The following is a 13543-nucleotide window of genomic DNA, read 5'->3' on the forward strand; positions in this document are numbered from 1 at the left end:
GCGCGTTGGAGGGTCTGCCATCTTGTGGCCTAAATCGGAACAATAAACATTTACATGTACACGTCACGTGTTTTCTGGTACATCGTAGATTCTGCCATCTTGTGGGCTACATCGGAACAATAATCATCACATTTACGCCTCGCGCCTAAAATCTGACGACTCCTGTGCTGCCTCCTACAGTTCATGCACGCTCCCTATAAGCTTGCTCATCATAACTTACAAAAATAATAATTTCCACCCTAGGGTGGGAAAAGCTATTTTCCACCCGGCTATCTGCTCATGAAAATCACATTTACGCCTCGCGCCAAAAATCTGACGACTCCTGTGCTGCCTCCTACAGTTCATGCACGCTCCCTATAAGCTTGCTCATCATAACTTACAAAAATAATAATTTCCACCCTAGGGTGGGAAAAGCTATTTTCCACCCGGCTATCTGCCCATGAAAATCACACTTTCCGAATAGGAGAGATGAAAACGTTATTTATCATTTAACATTATCACTTAAACGTCAAATCTACCAGCTAACATGAGGCTTCACGAACAGGCGTTAAGTTGGTCATTACACACGAGGCGATATTGTGCGCGCGAGCTGTAAGCGAGCGGGCAATAAGAAAGCCGATGTGGGTAGTGACCAATGCACACGCGTTTCATGCGACGTTTTTCAACACACTTGCGAGGAAAAAACAAAACTAATAAATCAGTTTTTTTTTGTCAAAACAGTAAAGGTACCTACAATTTTCAAAATGGTGGTTTACAGTTTTAACAAAAAAGCTTTGCTGGGCTTGTAGGCACTTATTCACCAGTTCATTGGAATAAGCTACTGCAACACGTTTTCCAAGAAAGACTGGGCGTTTTTGCTGATTTTCCATTGAATAAAAGTTTTATATGCCGCCAATTATTTTTCACCCGAATTTGATGGTAAAAAGCTATCGTTCTCGGCTCTTGCCTCTATTAGTATTACTGGCAGCGTCAATTTTATGTGTTATTCATTTTCAATGATTGAAAATGACATGTTCTGACAGAAGGGATGTCATGGGCACCAGATTGTGATATGTTTGCAAGTCGATGGACGGCTGTGTATCAGATGTGTCTGCGGTATTGCGAGGTGATGGACGAAAGTTGATTGTGATCTGTTTTTCCTAGTATGTAATCCTATCATATAATCTGAATTGTACAGTGCTTTGGTCTCGACTGTAATGCTGTATATATATATTAAATATTAAATAAATAAAAATAAAAAAATATATAAACTAAAAACATGCAAAACTAGTCCAATTTTATGACAGATACGGAAAATGGCTGGTGCGTTATTTTTTTTTACGCACGATTCCAATGCGCGCGCAAGGCAAAACGCGCACGAATTCGCCAAACAGCCAATGAAAAAAAATTAAAAAAGCTAATATTTTCTTATTTCTTTTCGACGGATGGAGATAAAATCGATGAAATGTTACTTATGTTGATTCATTAAAGTAATTTACGAGATAATTTAATCTATAAATTATGTTTGGTGTGATAAAACCTCTTTGAACTAACATTTGAAACCACATTCACACACACGCACGCACGCACGCACGCACGCACGCACGCACGCACGCACGCACGCACGCACGCACGCACACACACACACACACACACACACACACACACACACATCACATCACATCACATCACATCACATTCACATTTTTGATTTGAGTAGTTGGTTAAAAAAAAATATTACTCGACCAAATTAAGGCTCCAGTTCCATGCATATTATTTGCAATCAGTTACTTTCTTCTTAACTCAGTCGGATAATATAATGAAAAAGCCCAAGTGTTATAATATACTGAAAAAGCACGCGCGTTTAATATCTAGGATTATGAGCCAAAAATCGGTGGAATAAAAACGTCGTTTTGAGCAAGTGTGTTGAAAAATATATTTAACAGGTAACAGGTAACCTTATTATCTAGGTATGCCTTAGAGGAGTGTAAATATATTCTTGGAACGTTTGCTTGTGAAGATGTTTCTGAACTCAACTGTACCTACTAATGACTATGTAGGAACAAATACATATTTGCTAATCACATAAATAATCAAACCTAGGATTTAAACCCAGTACCTCTAACTTTGTAGGACCTATTTATCTAGTCAGTTATGAAAAAAAAATACATCAAAATTGATCCATCACCCTCTTATTAGAAGGTTATGTTAGATATTATTTGCAGTGTCTTCTAGTTCTAGTCTGACAAATTTAAACCGTTCAGGGCCTTATTCAAATACGCACAAAAAATCTATACATAAAAAATATGTACAACAAAATATATGCATATTTCTTATATCTCTTAAATATATGGATTCCCTCTGTGTCACATGCATCCAAGATAGTAAGAAATTTCGAACGTAAACATTTAAATGTTCATAAACCATTTTCCTTGTGGGTACCTACTGTGATAGGTATCATTTAACTTCTATCATTCTTACTCATAGTGTCCAATCAGCATTTCTTAGTGGTTTATTTAAATAATAAATAAAATTATAAATATTTGGGGACAATCATACATAAATCGACCTAGCCCCACACGAAGCAAAGCTTGTACTATGGGTACTAGGCGACCATATGCATAGTGTGCATCCCTGAGCTTAAATTAAGAAACTTTCTCAAAGACACCGGTATTCTAATTAACTCCATTTCGGAGATAATGTATATTTAATTGTCACAGTAATCGATATGCAAACAGGCCTTAGGGCCTGTTTGCATATTGATTAGTGTTTAGTACGAGATAACACATTTGCGACTAAACGTAAATACTATTTCGGACGATTGATGTTCGGAATGATAGTGATGTCACAGTTTTCAATTTTTTGGTTGAGTTAAATGTAATGCCCGTGTTACAACAACGCTATATGCAACATTTGATTACTTTTTATAAAAATAATAATGAAAAAAATAATTAAGAAAGTGTTTTTTTGTAATTAATTATGCCATTTAGTTTCCCTTAATGTTCTTACTGATACCCCGAAGTTAACGGAATTCAATAAAAACACAGTGTATAATTAAATACATACTTATATACTCGTATGTACATAGAAAACACTCATGACTCGGGACCAAGTATCTGTGTTCATCACACAAATAAATGCCCTTACCGGGATTCGGACCCGGGACCATCGGCATCATAGGCAGGGTCCCACCCACTACGCCAGACTGGTCGTCAAATTTGTTTTGTGACTCATATATTTACTTACGTATGTTTCAGTGTTGATTAAGTAACTTGTATTTTTTTATGGAAAACCGCTTGTGTTATTTCGCCCGATAGAGACGTTATCGAGAACTGTAATAACAATAATATACATTAAAGTGACTGCCTTATGATTTTATAATAGTTATTTGTTTTACTAGGGGGCAAAGTTGTTGTTAAAACGGTTCGTGTTTATATTGATACCTGAGCAAGCAAAAGATTCCAAAATTGAACCAAGAGCATAGCGAGGGTTCGGGAAGTGGAATCTTGAGCGTAGTAAGGGTTTAAAGGCACGAGGGTTAAACAAATTTTGCCGTCGGGTGAAACAAAAATTTTCACCACACCAACGCGAGGAAAATTCTAACTATGAAGAACCAAAAAAATCAAACCTAATCCAAATGAACGTAATAAAAAAATTATCATTCGAAATCATAATTTAAATGTCAATTCTACCAGCTAATATAAAGAAACAACTCAAAATTTGCAGCTACTACTTTGCCCCACATATGTGGATAAAATGCTACTTTCTCATTAGTTTTTGAACAATGAAGAGGGCCTTTACCAGTTGCTGTGGTGAAAAATTAAATACTCCGGAATGTTTTCCTGCACCAAAGTAAGTTCGTACCTAGTAATGTTAACTATGCTGTGAACGAAGAGCAAAAGATAAATAACAATAGTAGATTGTACAACAAGGGCATAAAGCGATCCATTTGCAAAGCAATTTATTCGAGGATAAAAATGGACATTTATTTCTGAGTTCACTTCGATTGCGTTGAAAATTTACAAAAATTTCAATTTTTTTTAGGTTATTTTACCGTATTTGTTCAAGACTAATGAAAATCATACTGGGGCCGGTCGAGGGCGCGGGGCGCGCTGGCGTGGCTGGCTAAGGGTCGTAATAATCATTTTACTTTATGCTCTATAGCATAATAAGCAATTTTATGTCGCTTACAAGCGACTTAAATGTCAATTTTACGAGCATGAGAAGTAAAAGGTGTTGTTATTTCGGGAGCAAAGTTTGTTTAACTCTCATGCCTTGAAATTCCGGAACTCTCAAGATTCCATTTTTCGCTCGTGGTTCAAGTTTTCGTTCAAGCTTTTGTTTCCTCGAATATAAATTTTAGCACGAGGGGTTAAAGAACATTTTGCCCCCTTGTAAGACAAATAACTATTCTAGAACGTTTCCTTGTAAATATGTTTGTGAACTCGACCATACTTAATGTCATTGCTTAAAATTTATGTCATTCTTACTCAGTATTGAGTCTGGCCCGCAAAAAATGCAAGATAAAGAGTAGACTATCGCTGACGAGCATTTTCTTCCTGATAACCTTTATATAGATATTATCGAAAACGATTCCGATGAATTGAACGGTGAAAAAATATTACAGTTGAGGTAAACAATTAGTCAAAAATAATTGCATCAGAATTTTAAGCACCACGCAAATTTTTAACTGTAATTATTATACTAATATACATACGGTTATCATATTAATGTTGTTTTTCCTTAAAGCCAAATTATAATGTTATATTTTAAACATCGTACAATACAATTATTTCGAGTTAAACTTTACAGATGGCTTTATATTAATTTAGTCCTTGCCTTTTATAACGACTATAAATAAGAACTTTATATGAGTGATGACAAAGGTGTAGGTACTAGCACACTTCAATTGGTGAAATCCACCTGTCAGTAACAAATAAACATATCTTTCCTGTATGGAAATTGATATTTAGAGTCAGACCAAGCTAAGTTGGCAACGATTTTGATAGCCTAGCCTGTGAAAGTGTTAAATAAACGTCATAATTTCATAGAAATTTGACTTTTACAAAAACACTTGCACTGCCTCTATGTAGGTAGGTATATGAAAAGTGCACAAGTTTCTATTAGGACTAAGATGCAAGATAAATTATAGGTAAGCTTTGTTTTTATATTCCAGATACTAAACAACCAATTAAATGTTTTGATTTATGTCGTTTTAGTATAAAATTGTTACAAAAACAGGACACAATTGAATTTAGAACACGCCAATCTAACTGCCAACACATACAGACAGAGTGACAGGGTGACAGGGTGGGCAAACAAGAAGTATACTTTTTAGGGTTCCGTAGCCAAATGGCAAAAAACGGAACCCTTATAGATTCGTCATGTCCGTCTGTCTGTCCGATTCTGTCACAGCTACTTTTTTCCGAAACTATAAGAGCTGTACTGTTCAAACTTAGTAAGTGGATGTATTCTATGAACCGCATTAAGATTTTCATAAAAAAATAGAAAAAAAACAATAAATTTTGGGGGTTCCCCATACTTAGAACTGAAACTCAAAAAATCTTTTTTCATCAAACCCATACGTGTGGGGTATCTATGGATAGATCTTCAAAAATGATATTGAGGTTTCTAATATCATTTTTTTCTAAAATGAATAGTTTGCGCGAGAGACACTTCCAAAGTGGTAAAATGTGTGTCCCCCCCCCCCCGTAACTTCTAAAATAACAGAATGAAAAATCTAAAAAAAATATATGATATACATTGCCATGCAAACTTCCACCGAAAATTGGTTTAGACGAGATCTAGTAAGTAGTTTTTTTTAATACGTCATGAAATTAAAAAAAAAAAAAAATTTCATCTTACCCATACATGTGGGGTATCTATGGATAGGTCTTCAAAAATGATATTAAAGTTTCTAATATCATTTTTTTCTAAACTGAATAGTTTGCGCGAGAGAACCTTCCAAAGTGAAAAAAAGTGTGTCCCCCCCCCTGTAACTTCTAAAATAACAGAATGAAAAATCTAAAAACATATATGATATACATTACGATGCAAACTTCTAACGAAAATTGGTTTGAACGAGATCTAGTGAGTAGTTTTTTTTAATACGTCATAAAATTAAAAAAAAATTTTTTTTTCGTCAAACCCATACGTGTGGGGTATCTATGGATAGGTCTTCAAAAATGATATTTAGGTTCCTAATATATTTTTTTTCTAAAGTGAATAGTTTGCGCGAGAGACACTACCAAAGTGGTAAAATGTGTGTCCAAAGTGGTAAAATGTTGAACGAGATCTTTTTTTTAATACGTCATAAAGGAACCCTTCATGGGCTAGTCCGACTCGCACTTGGCCGCTTTTTGTTTTTAAATTTTAACTATATACATTAAATTCAAAGATTATTAAGTATTGTTTTAAAAATATATTATTCAGGGTCGGCAAATACATGCGGAGCATAATGTCTGATATATATCCACCTCTAACAGCAGGCACATGTAAGCCCTTATCATCGCAATTTTCAGCATATTTTCGCACATTTTCGGCGTTATATATCTTAGTAAATTTGTATTGTATAGTCGGTTTTAACCGTTTAAATTTCATCAGCTTGCTAGGATACATACGTAATTTTAGATAGCCCCACAGTGATAAGTCAAGAGCTGCAAAATTTGGGGAATTTCCAATTTTTCTCGATATTAATCAAGCAAACACAAACATTTGAGAAAAAAATGCTTGCTGCTGCAGGGTTCGAAATTATATATTCCATATATAATTTCGAACCCTGAATAATAAATATATTTATGAAAAATATTTAATAACTTTTGCACTTAATATAAATAAAATTTAAAAACAAAGTGTATCATCACTCTTATTTGCCCATCCTGTAATTGGAATATAAAAACAAAGATTAAGTAAGAAGCAACAGGTCATTAACATAATAATTATCAAAGTTTTAAGTTACCTCACGTCTTACCGATCGATGACAATGACCCCGTCGGCTTCGACCTGCGTCTGGGCAGCGCTCGCACTCACTTGAACTATGTGAGATCAGTTAGGTAGGCACCCGCTTGATACGAATACAAAGGTAACCCGAATGTGATACGAGCGACTTTTATATACATGTAGATCGACCGGACACGACCGCCTGTTGCGCCTCACTACGAGTTACTCCCCGATTCATACTCATTACACTCGTTTAATAGTTAATTACGTAGCAAGTAGGTAACTATAGTGGCTGCGTCATTTTGTTTTATTCGTGTGCAGGTCCTGAACTGCCCAGGCCTGTTAATAAATTTACTACAGTAAATTATTGTCAATTCTCTCAATTCGGTAATTTAATTAATGAATAGATAGTACCTAGACTGTTTATTTCTTGAAAAACAACATATTACATTTACATGAAGTGTCTGCAGCAAGCTCGGTTCTCCATACAAACTTAGTTACACTCTCATTTTAAAACGGCTTGCTAGATTGTTCTGAAACTTTCTACTTATAATAGGATAAAGTATATCTATGCCTGTAATTAGTTTAACTATGTAGCTTCAGATACCATAGAAAAAAACACAGGGAATTTAAATTTTTCATGCAGTAATACAGAAATGCTTTATTTCGTTTGTTTTATATGTTGGAGCATAATTATAAAACTTAATTACAGGCATAGATATACCTCATGCCATTATATATACAAAGTTTCATAACAATTCAAGGTGAAATTCGGCTGAACTTGCTGCGGACTCTTAATGCTACCCACATATCTCCAAAATTACTGCGTCTACAATTTCAAAAAGTACAGTAAATTAATATAAGTATGAGTCGATCGCTTAGTGAAAAAAAAATTAAAAGTATAATATCGGAACCTTTGGGGCGTTTTTTATTAGGTACTACTGAGTTATATATAATAAGCATCGCGTTCATTATACTATTTTGGAAAAATGAAAAATATGATTATTCTTTTTCTGATACATATTTCAATACGTGTGATCCGAATTTAGCATACGAGTCATTTTTAGAAACCTTTCGTTTACTAACAATCTTTGTTTCTATAAGAAAATTGCTACTACCTACTCAAAATAATAAATGAGTTAAATGGATTTCACATGGAATTCAAGTGTGTAGCAAAAAACAGAGAGCTTTACAGACATTTTTAAAAAACTACATGCGCCAATATAGAAAAATTATTAGATTAACCTTGGAGGATAAGATTAACCCAAAAAAGCACAAAATAAATGCATCTACAGAATAATAAGGCATGAAATACATGGCGGCAAGTTATAAACACCTGTAAAATGAATTTACCAAAAGAAAGCATCTCGAAAATTAAGCTACACAATCAAGTTCTAACTGATCCTATAGAAATAGCTAATACACTTAACGATAATTTTATACATACGCCTAATATATATTTTCAAAGTGAACCAGTACACACAAAAATAGATTTGAATCCTCAATCCATATTTATGACGCCAACAACAGCACAGGAAGTTAGATCAATCAACACAACATAAAAAGAGCGTTGGTTATGACAACTTTAAGTATCATATATACCATGTTAGTGACATTATAGATAAACATTTAAGCTACATTATCAACTTATCCATCAGTGTTGTCATTTATCCGGATATCTTAAAAATGACTATAACTAAAACCATTGCATAAAAAAGGTGACAAATAAAATCCGCAAAATTATAGACCGATAGCCCTTATTAATGGAGTGGAGTGGAGTATTTGCTAAAATCTCAGAGCATAGAATAGTAGAGAGAGGATAAGCCGCCGGCAGCCGTGTCGCAGATATGGAATACTGTTCTCATGTTCTCATCTATGGGCAGGGGACCCCAGTACCAGCTTCTCCCTCTGGTCCTCATCCAACGAAGAGCGACTCGAATTGTCGACTGTCAGCGTATTTCGGATCGGCTTGACTCCTTGGCACTACGTACAGATGTAGCCTCGCTCTGCATTCTGTATCGCATGTATATAACGGAGAGTGCTCCGAGGAATTCTTCGGATTAACGCCCTGCCGCTTCTTTTTGCCATCGCCCTACGCGGTAACATTTCCATCTTCACCACTTAGATGGTTGGCAGTGCTCAACTGTGTGTTTCTTCAGAAACTTCTTGCCTCGCACACCTAAACTGTCGATGTCGCCTGTGGTATTTTCGGACCGATACGACCTTCAAGAAAAGAGCGTATCTTAAAAAACCAACGACAGATTTTTTTTAATTCGATTGAAATGTCTTTTTTTCGGGTATCGTAGCGAAAATGGTAAAAACGGAACCCTGATAGTTTCGTCATGTTCGTTTGTCTGTCCGTATGTTATAAACAATATGTGGCACATCATTAAGATAACTCTTTAAAAAAAATATATATATTTTTTTTTTATCACTACACAAACCAATTATGTAAAACATAATAAAAACAATTAAATGAAAAACTTATCTATGAAAAAAAAATCCTATGTCGAAGTCGCTCTGTAGTGCCCAGAAAGCTGGCCGCATTGCCCCGTTGGATAGCTATGCCAAAGAGAATTTGAAATAGAGGTGTATTGTCAAAGAAAATTTGTAGCGACGTAAATCTATCGACATTATTTAATAATTTAGAACGCCATTTGACTCTGATCCTTATTCTTTTACTGATATGAGTTAAATTTGTTAAATATTAAAAATTGATGGTGCCATATAATTTTCTGGATAATAAAGCTTAATAAATACTTTCCACGAAAATTATTTTAAATATGATCAGTTAAGCCAATAAAGAGTATTTTTAAGATGCATTGTAAAAATATAGTAATGAACTTTAGAGGGCCGCTACAATAGATCAATGCTGGTCGATGTGGCAGTGTGGCACTCAAAGGCCCACTTACACCACAATAATATTAATATATTGACATGTAAAATAAATATAAAACGACATAAATTACGTGCCGCCAAGACATATGCTCTTTTGCTTGTAGGTACGGGTTATTGTATTGTATGAAGGTACGGATCATTTCAAAATTCGTATGAAAACTGTTTCTTTCTCCTAATTTTTACAATAATTAAAAATGGAAAAAAGTCATACGTAGAGGCATAGCTATTGGTAATATACAACAAACTATGTTAAAATATTTAATCCATATTAAATACATGGAGATATATGGATGGATGGATATATGGAGACTACATTTGTATGGAGAAGCGGCCGTCCCTTTTCCTCTTAACTCTGGATCTTGTATCTTGTGTCATATGAGATCAGGAAGATGTACCAAAAGCATAGATCACCTCAACTATAAAATGAAGCTTTTAGATAAATCGCTGTCGTCACCTAGGCGGTTCTATTTGTAGGTACTAATTTAGAATGCCGCAAACCATTATTTAATTTGCGTCCATGTTTACTACTTTTATGATGTAATATTATGTAAATTAAAATAATGTACGATAATTGAATTTTACGGATGAATGTGCACTGTAGTATTATAAGAGTAGTTTATGTGACTGCTACATAATGAAAGGCATTAAAATACGACTGCGGATTTATGAAACGAATGTTTGAATGCCTAATTTAATTATGTACAGTTACATACACTGTTTTATCTACATTAATTATATTTATTATCATAAGCTTCAACAAAACAAAGTAATTTTATACTTACAATAGTACATTGTGCAACGAGGGGGGGTAAGTGATTTTTTGGATACGAGGGTGGTAATTCCCGACAGCCGCAGGCTGCGGCCATAAAACAATTACAAAACCAAAATTTAAGCCTCGAAGCCAGTTTAAATATCGTCCAAAAGTTGAAAGTGCACTTGTCAAGATTACGTTTACATCCTCAAGGTAAAGTTATTCACAAAAAATAGCCGAACGTGTTGAAGAAAAACGTTGGCGTTTCAACTTTAAAAATCTTAAATAATTTGATATCTGGAAAAGAAGTGGAACTGCGTAGTACAGAAGTAATTCATAGTAATTATGAATTATTTAAATTTGGCCCGAATACTACAGTAGATTTAGAACGGTCCTTTAGTTGGCTGAAATGGATTTTATCACCAAGGCGAGGGAGTTTTAAAATCAGAAAATTTAGAAAAAAAAAAAAATTGTATATTATGAAAATTAAATTAAATATTATGTAGTATTTTATTTATGTACTTAATACCTATTCTTTTGATAAATAAAGTAATATTTTTAATGTTTAAAAATGTATCTACAGACAGAAGTATTAGGTTTTATCACAAAAATTGCAAGTTTTATCAAATTGATGAAAAAGTGTTTTTTTGTTAAAATACAATCTCATATTTATTTTAGTCGTTTTCAAATTTTATTTATAATTAAATTATTTACCTATACAAAACTTACAACCTAGATCTATAACCCCCTCTAATCCCCTGCAGCATGGTGCCTTTTTCAAATTAAACAAAAAATTAAGAAAAGAGTTAAAAATAAGTTCTTTTTTATAAATATGTATCGCCAATTTTGAACCTTCTTTTACTTCTTATTTATACCTACTGAATGGGTTATGATTAAATAAAATAAAATTTATTTTTAAGTATGTATTTCTTTCAATCAAAATAATAAAATAATAAAATCAGTACTAGTATTTCAAGTCTTATATGAAATTCTACTTTCATAAGTAAGGATAGGTACTTATTGTAAGTAAGAACTACCTGCTCAGAAAAGGGTCCGGTTAACTGTTTATTGAATTTCGACTCCATAGACCACGGAATAAGGTGAAATATGATCGAAACTTAATGATTCTTTTGTCCCCATTTATAGTGCACCACGATTTCTATACGCTAGCCGTCAAGGACGTCTCTGGAGGCGCATGTAAACAAGATCCGTTTCTTCGAATACATGTTTATCCGTGGAAATGGATCTAAAATACCTACACGTTTCCCAATTGTTTATAGACGCGCGGAACGGGCCAGAAAACCGCGTACGAAACCTGGACACGACCGCAAGCCCTAGAACTTACCAAGAGCATGTCGGGCCATGTTCAATTTCGGGTTCCGTAGCTGACCATCACAATAAGCTGCCTTAAACGGGGGCTATTAGTAGTTAGGTATCATATATGTAAACAGTAACATAATAAAAAAAAATTGGTTGATGAAGCCCCCCCCCCCCCCCCCCACACACACACACGCACACGCACTCGCACTCGCACTCGCACACGCACTCGCAAACGCACACGCACACACACACGCAAACGCGCGCGCACGCGCACACGCTTTTGATTTTAACTTTTTTTTATTACTTTCATGTGGATTTGATTTGTTTTGATTTTTTTGGTATTGCAAATCTAGTTAGTCTTTTCCTTGCGTTGGTGAGGTAATTGTTTTTCTGTTTTACAAGGGGGCAAAGTTTTCGTTTAACCGCTGGTGGCTTGTGCTAATATTGATACCCGAGCAAGCGGAAGATCCCAAAATTGAACCAAGAGCGTAGCGAGTGGTTCGAGAAGTGGAATCTTTAGCGTTGCGGAAATTTCAAGGCAACAGGGTGAAACAAACTTTGCCTCCGAGTGAAACACAATTTTTTTTATACTTGACGTGAGGCAGCTAAATAAGTACTTATTTTTGTATCGTAAAACAACAATTAATGTAAAAATAATATAAAAATTAATTAATGTAAAAATAATTCGGTATGTACGCCACATATATGCTCTTGTGGCACGGACGTGGACCGACTGGGACACCACGGATTATCTTGTCAAAAAAGTGCAGGTCGTTTTTCAAGACATGCGTCGCTTAATGACATAATTCGTCGATCTCTTGCCACCATCAATGTGCCTGCTCTTCTTGAGCCAACTGGCATTATCAGGGATGATGGCAAGAGGCCTGATGGGGTGTCCTTGGTTCCTTGGAGCTTGGGACGGATGTTAGTGTGGGATGCTACCTGCGTAGACACACTGGCACCGTCCCACCTCCAACGGACTAATGTAAAAGCGGGCGCAGCGGCGGAAAGCGCCGAAATTTTGAAACGTAATAAATATAAGAGCCTCGGTAGAGAGTACCATTTTGTACCTTTTGGCGTTGAAACTCTAGGTCCATGGGGTCCCAGCGCGCACAAGTTTTTTGGAGAAATCGCGAAACGTCTGGTTGACGTAACTGGTGACCGAAGAGCTGGCGGCTTCCTCGCACAACGTATCAGTATTACGATACAACGAGGAAATGCCGCCAGCATCCTTGGTACAATGCCTCAAGGGCCTATTTTAGATATAAGCTAGTTATAGTAATCATCTGTATATATCCATTATGTATATTGTTATTGTCAATAAATAGAATACTAATACATAAAAAAAATGTAAAAAAAAATGTTTTAATATTTACAGTGAGTACACGCACCAAAATATTATCTGATATATTTTTCAAATATTTGAAATAATCCCACGCGGCGGTTATTGAAATTGGGTATTGATGAAAAAAATTAAAAAAAAAATGAAAATGTTTTATTTGTTAATGATACAGGGTTCAATTGTAAAGGCTGGAGTCTTCTAGTAAGTATAAAATACCTGTGACAGAAGACCCCGCTCTTCCATAACAACACGTGTAGAATTGAATTAACAAATAATATAAACAACAAGCAGTTTTGCTGAGTAAAAAGAACAAA

At 34.9% G+C, this 13543-nt stretch overlaps 1 protein-coding gene across 4 annotated transcripts in view; it reads right to left on the reverse strand.

The window, feature by feature from the left end:
* Window positions 1-7150, reverse strand: part of LOC133521345 (beta-galactosidase-like) — a 28870-nt gene extending 21720 nt beyond the window's left edge. Inside the window, exon 1 of one of the 4 annotated variants that reach the window (XM_061856260.1) lies at window positions 6950-7150. The gene's annotated coding sequence lies outside the window, so the exon portion shown is untranslated. Of the gene's footprint in view, window positions 1-3225; window positions 3250-6937 lie in introns of those variants that run through there. The other 3 variants (XM_061856258.1, XM_061856257.1, XM_061856259.1) reach the window with 3 other exon arrangements.
* Between the last annotated feature and the right edge of the window lie 6393 nt (window positions 7151-13543).

Source organism: Cydia pomonella, chromosome 9, assembly GCF_033807575.1.
Source record: "Cydia pomonella isolate Wapato2018A chromosome 9, ilCydPomo1, whole genome shotgun sequence".
NCBI lineage: Eukaryota > Metazoa > Arthropoda > Insecta > Lepidoptera > Tortricidae > Cydia > Cydia pomonella.